At 39.2% G+C, this 21,327-nt stretch overlaps 1 protein-coding gene across 1 annotated transcript in view; it reads left to right on the forward strand.

Annotated features, from left to right (window-relative positions):
• The first annotated feature begins 341 nt into the window (after positions 1–341).
• Positions 342–21,327, forward strand: part of ripor3 (RIPOR family member 3) — a 97,703-nt gene continuing 76,717 nt past the window's right edge. Inside the window, 1 exon segment of the mRNA XM_062414629.1 lies at positions 342–564. The gene's annotated coding sequence lies outside the window, so the exon portion shown is untranslated.

The raw sequence follows: 21,327 nt of genomic DNA on the forward strand, positions 1-21,327 counted from the left end.
AAAGAAAGAGTAGATGAAGATAAAGGACATCAGTTCATTAATTGAAACTGACAAAAGGAAAAGGGAGCAGATTGAAAGACAGGGAAGTACTGAAAGAGGAGGAGAGAAAAACAGGAGAAAAAAAATAAATGGGAGTGGAGAAGAGCTGAGGAGGAGAGAGAGAGAGAGAGAGAGAGAGAGAAGAGGAGGCAGAGCTGAAAAATAAAGTGTGTGAACAGAGAAAGAAAAGAGCAGTGAGGAAGGAGGGAAGACTGAAGAGAGCTGAGAGAGGACAACTTGTGTGTTTTCAGTTCCTCTCTCTCTTTTTCTCTCTCTCTCGGTTGAGCTGCTGCAACGCTGAACGCTGCTATCAGGACTTAGCAGGCAGCTGCCAAGCCCACTGACACACACACACACACACACACACACACACACACACACACACACACACACACACACACACATTCAAATATACAGAGCAAGCGAACAGAGGAGCTCCCCAGCAGTGTTGGATATGACTCGTCCACTGGGGCCGTTTGGTTTGGAGTGACACATTTGGGAATAACTGGTTCTTCATCCAGTCAGGTAAGATTAATTAGCTTTTAAAAGGCTTCAATGGATAACTTTGAGATGTATTCTGTGTGTTTACTGTTTCTAAAGCTTTAATTCAGCATGCAAGTGAAGGTTCGGTGGCTTGTTTGATGTCTCTTTTGGTAGGAAAGATGCCTGTGGGGTTTCAACCGGATTTGGTAATTTAGGTATAATTTGTACATGGGCTTCCAGTGTTTATTTCCAGTTGTACCACCAGTAAACATGAGGGAGATTTTGCATGAAACCTCTTGAAATAGGCTTGGAAAAGTAAAGTTTTTCAGTGGTTGCCATGACATTTAGGAGCACACAGCTTCTAGACTGTTGTTGATGTTGTTTGTTTGAAGAGTTGCCAAGTGAGGAAAATAGTGCAGTTTGAGACACAGGTGAGCAGAAGTTGTGCTCTCTCTCTTTCTTTCACTCTCTTTCTTTCTGTCAGAGAGAGAGAGAGATAGAAGCAGAGCAAGGATGCTGCAGGTTGTTGGACTGTCCTAATATCTTTTTTTTTTCACTCTGGATCTTAAGTTTCATCAAAAACAGCAGCAACATCTTTGTTCTTGTAGAAACGTTGGCTGAACTCATTCACTTTGTGGTCCAGAGTCTTCAGCTGTTCATTCATTCTTTCTACTCTACTGGCAGCTTTATTCGTGTATATAAACGCACCTTTTTCAACAACCGGGAAAGTCAAAGCATTGTAAAGTCGGACATAAAATTGCATTAAGACACATTGAAATATGAAAATATACCTACTTTTGCAAATCAGTGATGTAAAATTTCTTGGAGATGGATACTAAGAGAGATGAGGGAGGAAATGTTTTGTATTAAGGTGAACTGCTGCTTTAAATTCAGGTCAAGTTAATTTCATTTGTAGAGCTTTTATGTAACAAATCTCTTCCCTAACATGCAGCATCATCTGTCCTTTGTTTACATGACCTGAAATAACCCGACTGACTCTAAAACTTTTGAGCATGTTGCACGTTGGCGGACAGCTTCAGACATCAGGGCTCTGTAGTAAAGAAAACTTTACAAACATTATAGTCCATCTGTTCCACATTAAGCTGCAACTTATTTAGACTTATTTTAGTTTCAGTTTCACATTAAGTCAGACTTTGGATTGGATTACTAGTAGTGTAAATAATTACCAACATATTGAAGTATTTATCTAAAAGGGGAAACCAGCAACCACTTTGATTATCAAGCAATCTGCTCACTTTTTCCCTCAATTAATCAATTAATCATAATGAAAAATGGCTCCCACAAGCTCCTGAAGCGTCTTCAAATGTCTTGTTTTGTCCGACCAATAGTCCAAAAACGGAAGATATTGAGTTTACTATCAAATACGACAAAGAAAAGCAGCAAATCTTAACAATTGTGAAGCTAGTAGCAATGCATGTTTGGCATAGAAGGAAAAAGAAGTTGCCAATTAATCTTCAATTAAGAACAATTAATGAATTAATAGTTTCATCTCTTATCATTCTGCACTTCTATTAGGAATCATCTAAAGTAAAGTGTGTTTAGTGTTTTTTAACCCTCTTTAGTATCCTGTCCTCTCTTGTCTCTTCTTCCTCTCCTTCATCATTTGCCCCCCTCCTCCTCCTCCTCCTCCTTTCGCTCTCGGAGCCAGATGAGCATCAGTTTCTCATGAACCCCCTCGGCGAGTGCAACTCAAACTGTCGAGCTGCCAGATTAAACATCAACAAAACAAGCCGGGTCGGGATCTGCTTGCTCCCCCCCTCCTCCCCTCCTCTTCCTCTCTCTGTCTCTCTCTCTATATGTCTCCATCTCTTCTTCTCTTCATCCCTTCAGTGTCTCTCTCAGTCTTTCCTCTTTATGTATTTTTTAGTGCTGCTACAGTTCAATTTATACTCTTGTCAAGTGAAGCTCGGGCAGCGTCTGAGTCTTTAACTACACGGGTCATTAGATGGACTCAAGAGGTCACCGGTTTAATTGGGGTTGAATTAAATGCTAACACTTGTCACTGAGGAGAGAGTGTGTGTGTGTGTGTGTGTGTGTGTGTGGAGATCAGGACACTTTTAACAATAAGGAAAGCCGGCGGAGCTGTCTCTGTTGCCCAGTCAAGTGTAAATCTGTTCCACGTTTACTGCCTTCAATAGTAATTGGTTCAGACTTGTCAACAATGGCTTGATTAGCGTTGACGACGCCGGCGCGTTATAAATGGTTGTGAGCATTATGAGATTAATAGTGTTTGTCTTTGTGGCTTAATGAAGCGTGCAGATGCTCGGTGTTGTAGCGTTCATGGTTTTTATTGCCACTGTCGACTGGTGGCGTGTGTGTGTGTGTGTGTGTGTGTGTCTTTTCCACTTAAATGAACTGAAAGGAAGGAGGGCAGAGTGTGTTAAGTCCCATAAAACAGGGTCAAAAAGCATTTTATTGGATGTTTTGTCATGTGTACGGTTTATATTATGTGCTGCATGCTCTTATATGTGGTTTGGTGTTATTTGGAGCTACAATGGTCAGTTGAAATTTCACTATTTGGTAAAGGATTCATATTTTCGAGTAATTTTCTAGTCAAATTCTTTTATTCCAGCTTCTCAGATGTGATATTTTCTGGTTCATTTGATCCTCTGTGATAGAAAACTGAATATATTTGGGTTTTGGACTGTTGATCTGGACACAATGAGACATTTTAGGATGCATCTTGGGCTTTCGGAACAGATATTGAAAATGTATAATTAGCTTTAGTTTTATTCTGTTATAAAGCATACTACACATAACACACTTTTCCACATGTTCACGAGGAAAACTTACAAACAAGAGCACATAGATTCAAACCATGAACACTAAACATGGATGTCCGGAAACCAGAAGCATGTCATGTATGAAATTGAAACATATCTTATTTCCACAGAAGTCCTCGTCTTCCCTGAATCATGACCACGATTAAGATTGTTAAAAGAAACTTGTAGGTTGAATTTCTCTCTGGATTTACAGTTGCGTCCTGTAGACGGTTTATTCTCTGTACTGTACCCTCACTGGTTTGGTTTGGAGCAGCAATGATTAGTCGATTTATCTATTAATCAAATAGTCAGTTGACTATTTTGGAGATTGATACAATTCTACTATTGAAGTGGATGTAGTCATTCTAATATCCTCCATTAGATTCTGGTCTACTGTTTTCAAGCCTCAAGTTTGGTATTTCGGCCGTCGCCATCTTAGGTTTTTGGAGCCAGAAATGACCATATTTGGACAAATGGGTGGAGCTAACCTTAACACTAGTGCTAGCTAACTAGCTTGGTTAGCAAGGTGCGACTTTAATTCACATTAACTGTGATATAAATAAGGATGCTAATTTTTGCTTGCTGAAAACAGACTTAAAACTAAATGTACTTAATGTAAATAAAATGTACTGAAACTAAAACAGCTGAGTCCTTTTAGTTCAACAGAATGCTGAACAAGATTTATTTAGACGACCAAAATGTTATAATTAACTTTCATGAACTTAAAATCACACAGTGCTATAGCGGCAGCTCTCAGACGGATTCGACTATACTCATAGGACCAACGTTGCTATGCCTCTATCCCGATTGACAGGTCGTTGTGGAAGTTATTCTCAATCACAAGCTGCTTTATCGTCTATTTTACTCTAAATGGGGCCATCATTTACATAATTAAGATCATGATGTATCAAAGTAGTCTTGAAACCACCAATTGAGACCATAAACTCTGGGTCATTTCATCTCAGGGACGGTAAATTTCTCATAGACTTCTACAAAGAGACTTTTGTTTGCAGTCATTGCAGTTGCCCCCTGCTGGCCATTAGAAATAATGCAGGTTTAATTCTTCATCTATTTTATTCTAAATGGGACCATGATTTACTAAATTAACATCATGCTGTATTGAACCATAAACTCATTAGGAAAGTGTTTGCTGAGCCAATAAATTAAGTGAAAACTAGGGTCATTATCTCATAAACCTCTTTACAAATAGACTTCTCTTTGCAACCAGTAGAGTCGCCCCCTGCTGGCCATTATAAATAATGCATGTTTAAGGTAATTCCATATTGGCTTCACTTTTCAAACCGGGAGCTACCAGCTTGATCTGACTATATAATTTTAAAATGAGTATGTGCTGATCTCTAATAGACTCCAACACCTGAAAATAGTCTGGTGTCATCAAGGTATTTATACACTACCTCCTGCGATTGATGATTAAAAATGTCCTATATTTATTCTAATTAAATATGATAATCGCTTTATATTTTATTCACATCATCTCTTTATCGCTCTTATTTCTATACAATATAAGTATATTGTATAGACATGTCATGTTAATAAATCCTATTCTAATTTAATTAAGCTGAACTCAATTGGAGGAGGGGTGTTTGAGTGTTTTAAACAAACATATGCCAGGTGTAAAAGGGTAATTAAGGGTGCTACATGCAGCACTTCTACATCCAATAATCGCCGCCCAATTAATTAAGTCACATTTGCATAATCACTGTAAACAAACAACAAGGCCTGTGTTGAACAGACAATTTGCAGCTTCTCTTCGCTGTATTATATTTTAATGGGAGCATGTTTTATTTGGAGGAAGATCTGGCAGATTGTTGAGGGTAAACAGAGGTACAGCTAACTATAGATGACGGCAGATGGGAAATCTACATGTTTGTCCGATTGAGTAAAAACAAAGAGATTATATTCTTAACAGGAAGCTGCAGGTTTAACTCAAGCTAATGACATTATCCTTTGTTTGTGAATGTGTCTTTTGAATACACGTGTGTGTGTGTGTGTGTGTGTGTGTGTGTGTGTGTGTGTGTGTGTGTGTGTGTGTGTGTGTGTGTGTGTGTGTGTGTGTGTGTGTGTGTTTATCTTGCAGCTCTGTGTTTTGCATGTACCTGAATTTGTGTCTGCAGTTGGTGAGACAGCTGTTGGATGAATCATCATTTTTTTGGAGAGGTGTCCTACATGCATTAATCAGAGGTGGTTAGTGTGTGTGTGTGTGTGTGTGTGTGTGTGTGTGTGTGTGTGTAGCAGCAGCATGTGAGCATGTGTGTCGAGTGTCTGCAGATTTACAGCCTCACTGATTTATAGCAACAAGCTCATCCTGTCAACAAAGCAGCTCTATTCCCTGATGCCTCCAACTCCTTTTACTATCCTCAAAACACACACACACACACATACACAAACACACACACACACGTTTGCTTAACTCACTTTTGAGGACATTACATAGACTTACATCCATTTTCTGGAGACCACTGAGTCAAAAATCTAAATTCGTCCCCAATTAACTGCTCTTAAGTCTAATTTATGTCCCTGAAAGTCACTTAAGTCTCACACACACACCCACACACACACACACACACACACACACACACACACACACACACACACACACACACCTATGCTGCTTCCAATTAGTCACATGACATCATCCAACAACCACTTTAGTACGGGACACATACAAGCACAGACAAACACAGAGAGAGCTTATCTGGCTCTGTGCTCTGTGACCTCCAGGTCCATGAACCCTCTGGAGAAATGATAAACTGAAAGAGAGAGAGAGGAAAAAATACCAAACACACCCCCTCGCTGTTCCATGTGAGAACTCTGTGAAACTTGATCATTTTGAGTGTTTGTTTCTAGGAGAAAAGAAAAATACCATAAAGCTGTTTAATTGCTAACAAATCAGTCATTGTCAATTGAGTCATCCATCATCCAGACCAAACAGATGTGATGGTTTCTGGAGGCGATATGAGCCGGTTTGGAGTCACTGCAGCGCTCCTTTTTAAAAAAAATCTCTGATGTGTCACCACATTTTAACCCTCCTGTTGTCCTCGAGTCAAGGAAGGAAGGGAGGAAGAAGGAAAGGAAGTAGTGGAAGAGGAATGAGGGAAGGAAGGGAAGAAGGAAAGGAAGGAAAGAAGGACAGATGAAAGATGGAACGGAGGAAGAAGGAAGGAGGGAAGAAGCAAGGAAATTAGGGAAAAAGGAAGGAGTGAAAGAAAACAAGAAGGAAAGGAGGGAGGAAGGAAGGGAGGAAAGGAAAAAAGGAAGGGAGGAAGGAAAGGAAGGAAGGATGGAGGAAAGAAGGAACAGTCAAAACAGACGGGGTCAATTTGACCCGGGAGGACGACACAAAGGTTAAAGCAGCAGAAACTGGAAGAGGGACAAAGAAACCCCAAACTCTATATATAATGCATAACTCTTCTAGTTTGACTGTTTCTTTTACAGAAAAACTCCTGCTTAGTTCTTCTTTACACTTTTAAATATCACAAATTGATTTTTTTTGTGTAAAAGTGGAGCTATGTTTTTCGTTTAGCTACTTTTGTTCAATCGGCTTCTTCTTGTACTGATTTCCTTCACGTCCTTTTCCTCAGAGAACATGTCTGAATTTGATGCTCTCTGCTGTGAGTTTCTACATATCGTCGAGTATCGAGAACCTGCTTTGAATCTTATATTAAACTACTGAATTCACTACAAAGCATACGTTTCATATGTTTGTGATTTAGCATCAATTTAGACCTGCTGTGCTTCATTAACATACAAGTCGTAATGCAAGACTCACCAAGCTGTAGTCATAATTTAAAATCAGTTTTTATAAGTTTCTAGTGTATATTTTAAATATAAATCAGCAGTTATTCAAGCTATTATATGTTTCTAATCTACCTATGTGAAGATGTTTTTTTCCTTTCGACATAGTACTACATCTTTGGTTTATTTTCTTGCTCAAATAATATGCGAAGAATCTGCCAATATTCAATAAATAAAAGTTTGTATTGGCATTGAATTGCGAATACAGAAAAAGCAAAACAGCTGTTGGAAGATGAAGTGATACAGTAGTAAAAAAAGCGATGAAAACAGAAATCTGTCTATCTTTATAAGCTCTATTTCTACCTGCTGTTTCAGTCTGAAGCAAGAAGACGTTTCTTACAGCGTCTGCAGCCGTGTTGCAAACATTATACTCAGTTTTGTCCTGATTTGAAAAGGTATTTTACTGCAGAAGTTTGGAAATGGAAACTCAAAGTGAAAGAAAATGTCTCAAAGGAGCTTTAGTGGTTTGATGGCGCTTCTTCTACAGTGTCATTGTCCTCTCATAAAACTCCAGCTGGTGACCCAAAGAGGTCAGAAATCTCTCAGTGTCTGAATATTTTTGGCACTTAACTGCAGTTAATACAATTGTTAATACCACATACCAAAGATTTCTGTCATGCTGTGCAAGTCGTGTTGGGTTATTATTCTCAAAAGTGGAAGAAAACTCAATTCCTGTTTATTTCAAGGGGGGAAATCATCAGGGGAGCTTCAGGGCTGGTGTCCAGTGTTTGTGTCATCATCTCCCAAAGTTTCTGTTGTATAATGAATCACCATTGTTCAAAGGAACAAACAGTTTTTTTGTGGGAAATATGCTTATTCGCTTTCTTCACAAAACTTGAATAAGATCGATTCCAGTTGCAGCCAGGGGACAGTTACCTCAGTTTAGCATCGGGGGACGTAAGGGAGCAAAAAGTTACTCTGGATCTGTGTGAAGGTAACAAAATGAGTCTCCGAGTACCTTTAAAGTTCACAAATTCAAACAGTGTATTTTGGTTATTTAATCCTTACAAATTCTGATTGTACAGAGGATTATGTACCAGACTATTTCTACACCAGTCGACCAGCTTAGACTCAAGAAATCACTGCATCAGGCCAAGATATAGTCCGGGATATAAAACCACAATGTCATTTTTACACTTTTCTTATAAACTGTTATTTAGATAATGTTTAAATCTGGCAGACACTGTTTGGATAGTTCGCTTTGCCACCTACTTAGTCACCCATATGGTCTGGCTCTCAGTTTATTTGTTGGATTTCTAGCATGCCAGAAACTTTGGTTAACCTTTTTGCATTTTGAGCAATTTCCCGATCAGATTTCCCCCCATTCAGCATAAAGTTACCTCAATGTGTTGGTGCGAATACAGTTAAAAAAAAAATCACAAACATGCAGACGAAACAGAATCTATGGAGACCAGGTTAACTGAGCTCTAACTAAAATGGCTAAAAGTAAAGCTGCTTTTCTCTTTGTTAACAACAACTTTCAAGGATTCAGCAATGTGCATCTAGTCTAATCTACAGTAAATCCAGTTAGAGAACAAGAGAAACCTGTTCGGGGTTAACACAACACCACATTATGAATAAAAACAATGCACAGTGTCTGCCCGGCTTTACAGATGCAGGTAGGCAGGTTTTGTTATCTTTGGACAGAGTTAAGCTAGCAGTTTCCCATTGTTTCCAGTCTTTATGCTAAGCTAACTGGCCGACTGCTTACAAACAAGCCTATTTCCCCTTAAGGTCAAACTATTCTTTTCAGATGTGTTACCACCCTACCAACACTGGCGGAGGAAACTTCAGCATTTCTTTGACTTGAAATTTCAATAAAACATTGTTCATATGCTTCAAAATTATGATTGATAAGGTGAAAGAACTGTTTATAAAAACAATTTTCCAACTACAGCAACTATCCAGTAGTGACAAGCCCAGGTTTGACATAATAATCTACATAATCTAAAAATAACATGCATGTCCCCCTTTACACCTTCCTTTAAAATGTGTTTCACTAAGAAAGACCACGTCAACTTGGATATGAGTTTAAAGATTTATTGCAACAATGGTAGAAGGGTTAGTGGTAGATGGAAGAAAGGGAATGAGGTCAGAATCAATCAGGGTGCCAATTGGATGGACCACATGAAAGAACAGGTTTTAATGGACTCTAGATGCATTGACCATCTCCAAAGGCGGTCATGGACGCATTTGTGACCACATTGAACACAAGTGTAAAGGCAATTGTGGTATCAATCCATATAAAACAAATACATGAGTGGAAATATGTAATGTAATCTAAATTAGAGGGTTAAGCTACCAGCAAGAAAGCTGCAAGAATTTATAGATATTCAAGACATTCGTGGATGTCAAATTGACAGGCTCGACAAAACAATCTACATAATCTTGAAATACCATATATATCCACCTTTACACCTTACATTAAAATGCATTTTGGCTGATTGGATTTAAATATGATGGTGTTTGAACACATGAGGGTACAGGTGTAAATGTACCCAAGACAGAGGAGTATGATCTGATTGGTCAAAATATCTCTGGAGATGGTCATGGATGCATTTGTGGCCACATTGAGGCAATTGCGATATCAATCCATATACAAAGAATACATGGGTGGAAATGTGTAATGTAATCTAAATTAGTGGGTTAAGCTATCAGCAAGAAAGCAGCAAGAACTTATAGATATTCAAGACATTTGTGGATGGATTCAAGATGAGACCAAGTATCATTTAGTGGGCTAATCTACTGGCAAGAAAGTTATGGACATTCAAGACATTCATGGATGGATTCAAGAGGAGACCAAGAGACGAGTTTCAATTTGGTCTGACAAACGTGTACAAGCAAATTCACAGATACTACTTAGTCTACTGTCAAATCATCTTCGGAGGTGTTCATAGACACATTTGTGACCACATTGAACACAAGTGTAAATGCAATTGTGGTATCAATCGACATACAACACCTACATGGCTGGAAATGTGTAAGTTAGAGGGCTAAGCTACTAGCAAGAAAGCAGCAAGAACTCATGGATATTCAAGACATTTGTGGATGGATTCAAGAGGAGACCAAGCATCAACTTTCTATTTGGTCCTACAAACATGTGCAAGCAAAACTTCACAGATGTCTACTGTCGAACCATCTCTGGAGGTGCTCATGGATGCATTTGTGACCACATTGATCACAAGTGTAAATGCAATTGTGGTATCAATCCACATACAACACCTACATGGGTGGAAATGTGGAAATTAGTGGGCTATGCTATTAGCAAAAAAGCAGCAAGAACTCATGGATATTCAAGACATTCATGGATAATACAAGTGTAAATGCAATTGTGGTATCAATCGACATACAACACCTATATGGGTGGAAATACGTAATGCATGACTGTCACAAACCAGCGAGTTAGCCATTAGTCAGGGCTAATCTACTAGTAAGAAAGTTATGGACATTCAAGACAGTCATGGATGGAAACTGCCTGTCTTTTTTTGTTTGTTATTTATCTTTTGTCTTTTTGGACCCCAGCAAACGAGACGAGGATGTGACCTTCAGTTGTTGCTGAGCTGGACGGCGCTAATCGTATCTCAACGTGGACACTGGAGACACATATTAATACCACGTGTAAATGTAATCAGGTTAAATTATATCTAGATACAATCTGGACACGAGACGCATTTTAACGGAAGGTGTAAAGGGACTCTATTGGCAGGGAAATAACACCATTAGGCAGTATTTTATTTTTAAAAAAAGAACCCCAGATGATCTCTCTCCTCTCCAAACCATCTGTGTTTGCAGGTAAAGACTTCACTCAGAGCACCAAAATGAGCTTTACATCAATGAAGAAAAAATTAAACCATCCAGAGTAGGAGTGATTTCTTTTTCAAATGGTGGATATCAGATTTTTTTTGGAAGCAAACGTCTCTATTGTTCCACGATTGCTGCTGCAGTGAAAAAAATATGTTTTTAGTTGTTTTAAGTGGGAGTAAAAGACAGACAGCAATATTTTTTCTATTACAATGCATAAAGAAACTTTTGTATCCGGCCTCTGAGGAACCTGAACAGAAGAAAACTCTGCTCCCCTAGCTGGTTTAATAGGCTCAAATGGTCTATCATCGTATAAACAGACTTTTGTCAATCCTGTCAACGGGTTTTTTAAGATTTGGGGCAAGATTAGACTTTATTTGTTAAATCTGACTGAAATTAAATTGCCTTTTTTTTGTCTACTACAGCAACATATCTTCCCCTGTATTTTAATTAAATACCATTCTGCCATCTGTTTGCATAGCTGGAGTCTTTATTACGATACAGAAAATAACATTTTGAATAAAGCAGTAAGTCTCTCTGGTTCCTGAAGACCTTAAAGATTACTGTTAACTGATCATTAAAGCTGCAGTTGTGGCCTCTGTAAACTACTTTCTTTACGACTCCCAACAGCTACAACAAGCATACCACTCTTGGATCAACCACAGTGGTTTATAAGATCTGGCCAAGTTTTTCTTCTCTATGTTAAAAATTGGATAAAAAACTCCCCATCAATGTTGTTTTACTTTCTCAGTTAATGGACAGTAAAATTGGGAAGTTTGGAAGTCAGAATACCAATTTTTTATACTTCTACAACTCAAATATTTTCTTTTTCGAAGAAAAACTGGACACCTCATCCAAAAATTGTTACATTTGCGTAAATTAACTGTTGTGATTTTGCGCTAAGAGCCTGCGAATGTCATTTTAATGTGTCATATATTAGGTTTTTAAAGCTTCCTGAGCAGTCAAGACACACACTTGGCACATTGTTTGTGCTGACAAAGCCACTGAGAGGTCCTGTCTGCCCCTCGAACATATTTCCTGTCACAATTCACTGCACTGCGCTGCGTGATGAAGCAAGAATGCAGGAAAAGTCCTAAAAATAAGTTCTCTATTCATGATTTTTATTGTTTTTGCACACAGTGGGAGGTTGGTTGGGGGCTTTTGTTCCTTTCAAACAGACTCCTACAGTTGATCTCAATTAGCAAATGATTAGTGGGTTTGCAGCAATACTGAGTCATACAATTAAAGAGTCAAAATTTAATGGTGTTATTTCAATTAAATGGTAATTAAGTGTTCTGTGTTGATGGGACCTTGAGTAAGGTTTTGTTATTCCTCAGTCAATCTTGTTTCTAGACTCCTCGACAAATATTTAACGTGTTTTCTGTCTCACTCCAGAATTAAACCCTTCAAGTTCTCCTACAAAATCGAGTTTGACCTATAGCCACGGCTCAGTGGGAAAATATTAGTTTAACAGGACCATTAGAGGGACCTGACAGCTCGGTCAGTAAATCACCGTCACCCTGCATGACTCCAGTCTAACAACGTGGAGCTCAACGTCATCGGTCTGCTTCGTTGACACCTTTTTAAAAAATCTTAAATACAGAGGAGGAATGATGTTGTCATTTGGTTTCCTGAGTTTAATCAGCAACTTTCATTATTTCTGCAGCCAAATATGATTTAGAAATAAATAAATAAATCTTTAAAAACAGCCGTAACTTTACTTCACTTTACCCAATATACAAGTATATTCATATTTAACTATAACTTTAAATTCAGAGTATTTATGCTTTCCAGTGTGCTGATTTCTAATTTTTATATGCACTGATAAAACTTAACAGCAGTGCATAAACTGTGTTAGCAGCTCTGTATCTGCAAAACTAACGAGGCCATTCTGAAATAATGGCTGCCATGCTGAACAAGGGCCACTTTGTTCCTCACCTTGTGCAGAACGACACTTCGGGCGTTATTGCCTTAATAAATCTGTCTTAGTTATTCGTGCACAGCGCTGCATGTGCACAGACTAATACAGTGTGTCTTTATTCTTTAAGTGTGTTCCCACAAATTAACTACAAATTGTGAGAACTTCATGCTACTGCTGAATAGTTTCCAAAAATCACACAGTGGGTTTTAAATTGATTTCCTACTTTCCAGACAGACATTTGGTTTCCGTTCACTTGAAGTAAGCTGTGAATTGAACCTGGAGACTAAGAAACTGGCTTGAACTTTTAGTTAGGTTTATGTTTATGTACCGTACATATGTGTCAGTGTTAAGTTATTGTTGTGATGCAGTTAAGGGCAATGACAAGTTTGAAAAATTAAAAGGTTATTCCGACATCGAAGATTAGAGTTTGAGAGATCCTGGAAAAAAACTGAGTTTGGCACCAAAACTGAATCCCGGAGAACGAATAATGAGTTTTACATTCAACCTTTTCCTGTATTAAAAGGATACCTGCAGCAGGGATTTTGGGCCCCACAAAAAAGATATCATATTGGGCCCCACCGCCCATGCACAGTTAACGTAACCAAACCTTCAGAACTGAACTGACCCATTCAAAGCATTAAAGCACTGTACTGTATCTGTGCAGGCTTGCAACTCTCTTGTAGTCCGTTATTCACCGTACATTATTTACTGACATTGAGCTGTGATAATATAACACTGTGCAGACATTAATGCAACATTCTGCATATAATGGAATTCAATATTTGATGCAAGACTGATAAGTAATGTGCTTTAGACCGTCTTTTACAGTCTAAATGTAATCTTAATGCTGACATTATGCTCATATAGTGCTCATCACCCGCAATTCACTGCTAGAAAGTGTTGCACCTGGTTTTGAGGCAGGACTGAACCATTTCATGTAAACAGAGGCGGGGTATTTGGACAATATGGATGGTTAATCTTTTGCTTTGTTTCTTTGTTTAATGAGTACAATGGAAATAAAATATTCTTTTAATGACTACTCTAATATTTTTTAGAGCCCCAGTCAGCCAAGGGTGCTTATAATCGTCCAAATCATCCTCGCTTATGGCACCTCTGCTTTCCTGTTTGCATCATTTGAACATTTTAAACAACGTCAGAGCTTCCTTGAATGCAGGAGGACATATCGAGATGTGACGTTACCCTTTTTGTTTTTTCTTGCATTGGAGCCGATTTGAAGCCAAGAGTTGCAGCTTATGGTCGGCACCATCTTTTCATCATTTGGAGCCAGGACCTTCTCAGTAACACACACACACACACACACACACACACACACACACACACACACACACACACACACACACACACACAGTATCAATGACATTACTTGATGCAAAAACCAAAGACACAATGTAAGTCGCACTTCAGTCCACACTTTGAGGCCAAACTCCAGAAAGTTCATGCAGGCTCCACAGTGATCTACAAGCCCCACGAGTCCAATCTGACACAACACACTGATGCTGCAACACTCCCACAACGCTGGCAGCGACCCAAAGTCAAAGGTTAAACCCTTGTTCTGATCCCTGACAGGTCGGCAGGCAGTGTGGGTGCAAAACACAAACCAGATATGAGCTGCTAGCATAAATGTGAAGGTCAATCTCATGCTCAAGCTAAGAGGATTTCAAATATACTGTGTGTGTGTGTTTGTGTGTATGTGATGCTCTGTGAAATCCTCATATCTCCAAAGCATCAAACTTAAAGCAGATATTTAAAGCAATGTTGGTTTTAGATGCTAATTTGCTTAGAAAGTTTCTCATGAATACAAATATCCATAAATGTTTTATGTGGATTTCACTGCACTGTCCAACATCTGCAGTATGCTCATAGTACCGTTGTGCCCCTTTGTGTCCATGTGCATTAACGTGTATGATTGGATGCAGTGTTTGTGCTCATGTCTGTGTTTCGGCTCGTGTTCGTTGGTGCGTTTTTTTATCATTTTCCAGCATGTGGTTCGGTGCACTTGACTGAGCCTTGGAGCCCCTCCTCTGTTTTCTACTGATAGATGATAATGTCCTCCTCTGTGTCAGCCAGACACACAAAAATACAGAAAAACACAACACTCCTAAAGCTGAAGTGGGGCCAACTCCACACAAGCAGGTTTACTCAATTATACAGCTCATTATCCTCGAGAACAAAATGCATTTTTAATAACACCTGCTGTTTAATAATACAATCTTTTTCTCTCATATATCAATCATACTGAATTTGCAATGCCATGTGCAAAGAATTGTAAAAAAGGTTGGCATTGGGTGTAAAAAAAACATGTATTGAATGTAATCCAGGGTTTTGCAGAATCGTTATTGTCTGGCGATAACGTTGAAATTATATTTAATTCAATTCAAGTTTCATTATACAAAGCAGAGAACAATGAATGCCTTGTGGGTCCAAATACGCATGCACTTAAAACCTAAAACAATATTAACGTGTAATAGCAAAAGAAGGAAACACTATTTAACACTATAACATTATATATGTATATATGTATGTTTAGGGGAACAGTATTAACATGTGCGTGTATAAGGAAGCCAAGTAAGTGGTCTAAAGGGAAAAAACCTGCAGGGAAAAACCCTGAACAGTATTTCACTCCCACATTTTAAGGGATTCCTGCACAACTCAAAGTTATTAATGTAAATTAAGTTAAAACATGTTAGCGAAATGCATTTTTAACCAAATAAGATAAAACTAATGCGTCCATTACATGCGTGTAATCAGCTAAATGACTCAGAGGCTTTAAAATGTGTAGTTTCCAACTATTAAAACCACTTTTTATTTATATCGTAGTACAGCTCTGTGATCACACAGCATTGACAATCGAAGCAATGTTTTCAGACTCTGTAATAAATGGTAAATGGACTGTACTTATATAGCACTTTTCCAGTCTTTTGACGACTCACAGAGCTTTTACGCTACATGTCACATTCACCCATTCACACACACTGATGATAGTGGCGATCACACAGGGAGCCGACCTGCTCAACATTCATGGTGCAGCCATTAGGAGCAATTTAGGGTTAAGTCTCTTGCCCAAGGAAACACTGACATGTGGACTGGAGGAGCCGGAAATTGAACCATTGATCTTCTGATTAGTGGATGACTCACTCAAAGGACGGCTAATACGGCTACTGACACTGCTAAAGATGTCTTCTTCTTTTAGGGCTTTTTTTTGCCTTTATTAAGTTGTTACAGGAGAAGAGGCCCAGAGTAGCAACGGGAGAGAGAAATGGGTTTTCATATGCAACAAAGGTCAGTTGCCGAACTCGAACTATGGAGATGTTTCAAGTATGTGGGGCGGCTGTGGCTCAGGAGGTAGAGCGGTCGTCCTCCAATTGGAAGATTGGCGGTTCGATTCCCAGCTCCTCCAGTCCACATGTCCTTGGGCAAGACACTTAACCCCAAATTGCTCCCGTTGCTATGCCAACGGTGTATGAATGTGTATGAATGATTAGCTTCCTCTGATGAGCAGGTTGGCACCCTGCGTGGTAGCTCCTGCCATCAGTGTATGAATGTGTGTGAGTTGTAGTGTAAAGCGCTTTGAGTGGTCGAAAAGACTAGAAAGACCCTATATAAGTACAGTCCATTTACCATTTATGTGTACCAGGGCACGCCTGATGTTGTGTTGGAGCTGCGCGGTGTGAAATTCTTCTTTTTTACTCTTGGTTGACATTTATGTGACTGAAACATGCACATAAATAGAGAAGAACTAGTAGCTGTATATACCAATGTAGCAATGTAGTGGTGTAGATTATGCAAACAATCAAATCTCACCAACGTCCGCCAATTTATGACTGCGCGTATTTCATCAATTTGAACAAGCAATTTAGGAGAAGTTTGTACAGTTAAGCAAGTTTGGTGGTTTGGAAAAGTTGTAGACGGAAACCTCATTGGAAAAACATGGGAGACCATTTAGGAGAGGACTATGAAAATGTTGTTGCATGAATCGTTATTTCCACCATGACTCCATGATATTAAGAAATATCGTAAAACATAAAAACGTATAACACAAATTTACACAGAAAACCAGGAGCTTCTTATCATGGTGCAGGATCACCGCTGCATTTGTTTTAAAGAAGTCAGGCATTTTTTTACAAGCGAGCCGCGTCCTAAAACAGACATTTTTTTTTTTAGTGGTCCTGGTCGTAACCATGGTTTTCTTCTTTTAAAGCATCTGGTTTTCGCTCTATCTGCTGAGGTAGGAAAATCAGTGAACAGCAAAACTTGTCTTCACTCTTCTTCTTCAGGGTGACAAATCACAGTTGATCCGTTTCAGGTGTTTAAATGAAAAACAAGTGTTGTGTTTTGAGCGCGGATTTTCACTTTAGCTGGCTGAGATGTCGATGAGCCGGGAAGCCCCCCCCCCCCCAACCCAACCACACACACACCAACCACCACCACCACCCGTGCAAGTGTCATTTGTTTGAGCAAAATACTCGTGGCCTCGGGAGGCAGAACAAGAATTTCCATTTCACACTTGGGTGAAATTCCAGATTGGCTCGGATCACACCACAGGGCCCTTTCAATGGCCTACATTATGCCAAGTAAAGTCAATCATGTGAAAAGAAAAACACCGGCGAAAAGCTTCCCACATACACAGGATATAACTTAAAACTTTATGTTTTAGCCGTTGGACTGACTGTTTCTATCTGAGTGAGTTACGCAAAGTGAAAACACAAGAATAAATCATCATCTTCTTGATAACAAGGAGAAAAGGTTGCAAAAATGCTGCAAAGTGAAATCATATATATTTGATAAGAATAATATGTGATAGGGGAGCTTTTTAAGGATTCAATCAATCTTATTTATCTACGGTTATATGAGCATGTTCATTTTTTTCTAACTCTGGACCCCCGCATGCCTGGCAGTGCTGCAGGTTTCATGCCAGATTTTTCAAGCTTCATCCTGCTGAGCCTTGTCTTTTGTGAAGCTCGGCATGCTGCGCCACATATATGCATTCTCCTCATTTTCAGGTGTCGGGTTTCCTGCTGCATACGAGCGCCGGGCCTCGCTTGATGCAAAGCAATGTCTTGGCTACGGGACAGAAATGCAGAAATTAAAGCAGCATTATACAGACAGTTGGGGGTAGGGAGGAGGAGGAGGAGGAAGAAGAGTGGGGAGGAGGGTTAGAGGAAGTTTAGAGAAGGGAGTGTTTTTGGAGTTTAAGTCTGAATATATAAGACAGAATTCACATGAGAAGAAAACATGTTAGATACCGGTTTTTTGTGCATCTAACTTGTGATTTGACCCCCAAACTAACCTCAGACACTTTCTCTCTCAGTTTAACGTGTCAGGTGTTTAAACTTTCTGTATTATATCTATCTATTTAAGAGTAATGTGTATTCTTTTGCATATGTGGCTGCCGGTGGATGTGTTTCCTGTTGAATGGGAGAACCGTATACTGATCATTTTAGTGTTTTAAAGTATTGAATCATTAACTCAAATCAAAGATATTGATATTTGACTTGGTACACAAAAATATGTGTAGTAACTGAGGAACTGGTGAGTTATTAGGGAAGCTCTTATTAATGATGTTTCAATTATCAGGTCATTCTTAACTCATTCCTTATTAAATACACATACATTGAACCATATTAGTTTAAAGTACGGCCTCATTATGTTTCATTTTTAGCTCATTTTCACACAATCAGACTACAAACTATAGCGTAATTGTCTTACACTGTTTTGGGGAAATTTTGGAAGAAGAAAAACACCATGTTGCATCAGTTTTACCTGGCTAATATACCTAAACAGTAGGCTACAACATCACCCACAAAAAACAGAAGAGATTCTTACTTAAGTCAGCAAGGAAGAACAAATCAGGGAGGCCAAAATGTCCCAAATGAACATCATACTGCATTGAAGAAGGCTTTAAACTAGCGATTGAGACCATAAACACATTTTGAAAACGTTTACTGAGGTTAGAAATCAAGTGAGAAGTTGGTGAATTCTCCATTGACTTGTATAGAGACGGAAGTCCTTTTGACACCAAAACGGTCGCCCCCTGGTGGCCTTTTGATAGAATACAGTTTTAAGTTACTTCCGCGTTGGCCTCATTTCAGAGGACCGGAACTCCCCGCCTGCTTCAAAGTGTAGAAACTATGAAAATACGATTGAAAAAAGCAGGAGGTAAACACACAATTCTTTAAATAAATTGCCGCCAATAACCGATATAACTGTATTTGATGAATCACGCAGTTTCTTTACAAGTTGTTGGCAGCGGCTTTAATTGAGGAGAAAAGCATGATGTAAAAAAGTGTGTCATCCTAATTGTAGTTTGAACCTGCTGCACAGATTACAGAATCAGTCAAAACATGTATCATTGGTTTAATAAACTCATCAACATCCCTGCTGTTAAGTGTATTAGATCCTGTGAAGATATCGTGGATCGCGGTCGCACCCGATGAGCCGACCGACGCCGACGATTAAATCACCTAACAGCCAATTAGCCACGAAGCTCGAGCTGTAATCAGCTGGGACGAGATCAAGTCTCTGCCTGTTGAGCTGCGATGGAGCTCGAGATCACTTAACCGACGGACTGCTGCGATTAAAAGCAAACAGGAGAGTGTGTGTGTGTGTGTGTGTGTGTGTGTGTGTGTGTGTGTGTGTGTGTGTGTGTGAGTGTGTGTGTGTGTGTTTTGCATAGATGAATTTGTTCTTTGCAAGGTTGAACCCACTGGCCTCACTCCCTACAGGGCCACTGGATATCAAATATAACACTCTCACAGTCTCACACACTCACACTCACACTCTCTCACACACACACACACACACACACACACACACACACACACACACACACACACACACACACACACACACACACACCCACACACACACACACAGACAAAAACACAGACACACACTCTCACATACATGCAGGTTCCCACTGTGTGATCTTTACTTTTATAAGCTCTGTTCGTGTGTGTGTGTGTGTGTGTGTGTGTGTGTGTGTGTGTGTGTGTGTGTGTGTGTGTGTGAAACCTGAGAATTTCATAACAGACAAAAACAAGGTCAGAATAAAAATACAGTTTTGTAGCAGGTGGATGAACACGTGATAAATTGTCTCTTATACTGAGTTCAATATTTTGCCTTTTCTAACAGAGTAGTCATCACGTTCCTTTTTCTAAAATAGTCCATTTTACTTGTATTTCCCAATATCACAAATCACATATGTGTCTCAAGAGGAGCTTCACAATCGGTACAGCGAAAACAACATCCTGTATCCTTCGACCCTTCGATTCTAATAAGGAAAAAACTCCTTAAAAAACACTTTAAAACAAGGGGAAGAAACCGCAGGACGAGCAACAGCGGAGGAATCTCTCTCCCAGGACTCACAGACAGGAAATAGATGTTTTCTGTGCAGAATAGACCAGAGGGCAAAGAGACAGAAATATACAGCCTGAGGCACAAAAATATAGATGGATTGGTAACATTCATCAGTGTCAGACTCGTATTTAGGTAGTAGGTTGGGGGGGGCAGGGCAGGGGGATGTTTTGGGATAACTGCGTCTCCCAAAGAGCTGATTTCATTTGGGAAGCATGAATAGAATAGAATAGATCTTTATTGTCATTGTAAGTATGCAATGAAACTCCATTTGAGCCGTTTATGCAGCATAAAAACTAAAATAACATATAAAATATATACACATAACGCTAATAACCATCTCATCCATATACATGACCACATACACATAAAACTTTAAAATATGTGTCTAAAATATAAATAAAGTTAGAGGTTAGAAGTTACTTCATACATACAACATTACACCATAACAACCAAAAGAGAAAAACACACAGACTTCCTAAGTAAGACACAAAGTGACCAAGAAAAAAAAGGCTATTGATCCAAAGATTTAATAAATATAATAAAATAACCCGGATTCTTGGCTACAAAATAGATATACATAAATAATTGGAACATTTATGTCCTATAGGCTGTGAACACACACTTGCAGAAATATAGAATACAGCATGCTATCAAAGTACTGAGTGATGAGTTTGTCGTGGCCTTGCATGTTATCAAGTGTTTTATAATGTTAACTAACACGTACTCACACTAGGCCCGGATCTCATCTGCCCTCCAAGATATTTTGGAAGGAAACAAACAATTATCAACGATGTGTAATAAGCAAACTAAGAGGTTTCTGTTGTATGATGAATTAATTAGACCTAGAACTTCAAACTATTAATCAGCTGGAAGAGGGAAACATCTCCAGACTTGTTGCTGTTTAGTTTAACCTTCCTGTTGTCCTCCCGGGTCAAATTGACCCGTCTGTTTTGACTGTTCCTTCTTTCCTCCCTTCCTTCCTCCCTCCTTCCTTCTTTCCTTCCCTCCTTCCTTCCTTCGTTCCTTTCCTTCCTCCCTTCCTTCTTTCCTCCCTCCCTCCTTCTCTCTTTCTTTCCTCCCCCCTACCTTCCTTCCTTCTTTCCTCAG

This window comes from Scomber scombrus, chromosome 3, assembly GCF_963691925.1.
Source record: "Scomber scombrus chromosome 3, fScoSco1.1, whole genome shotgun sequence".
NCBI classification, from domain to species: Eukaryota; Metazoa; Chordata; class Actinopteri; order Scombriformes; family Scombridae; genus Scomber; species Scomber scombrus.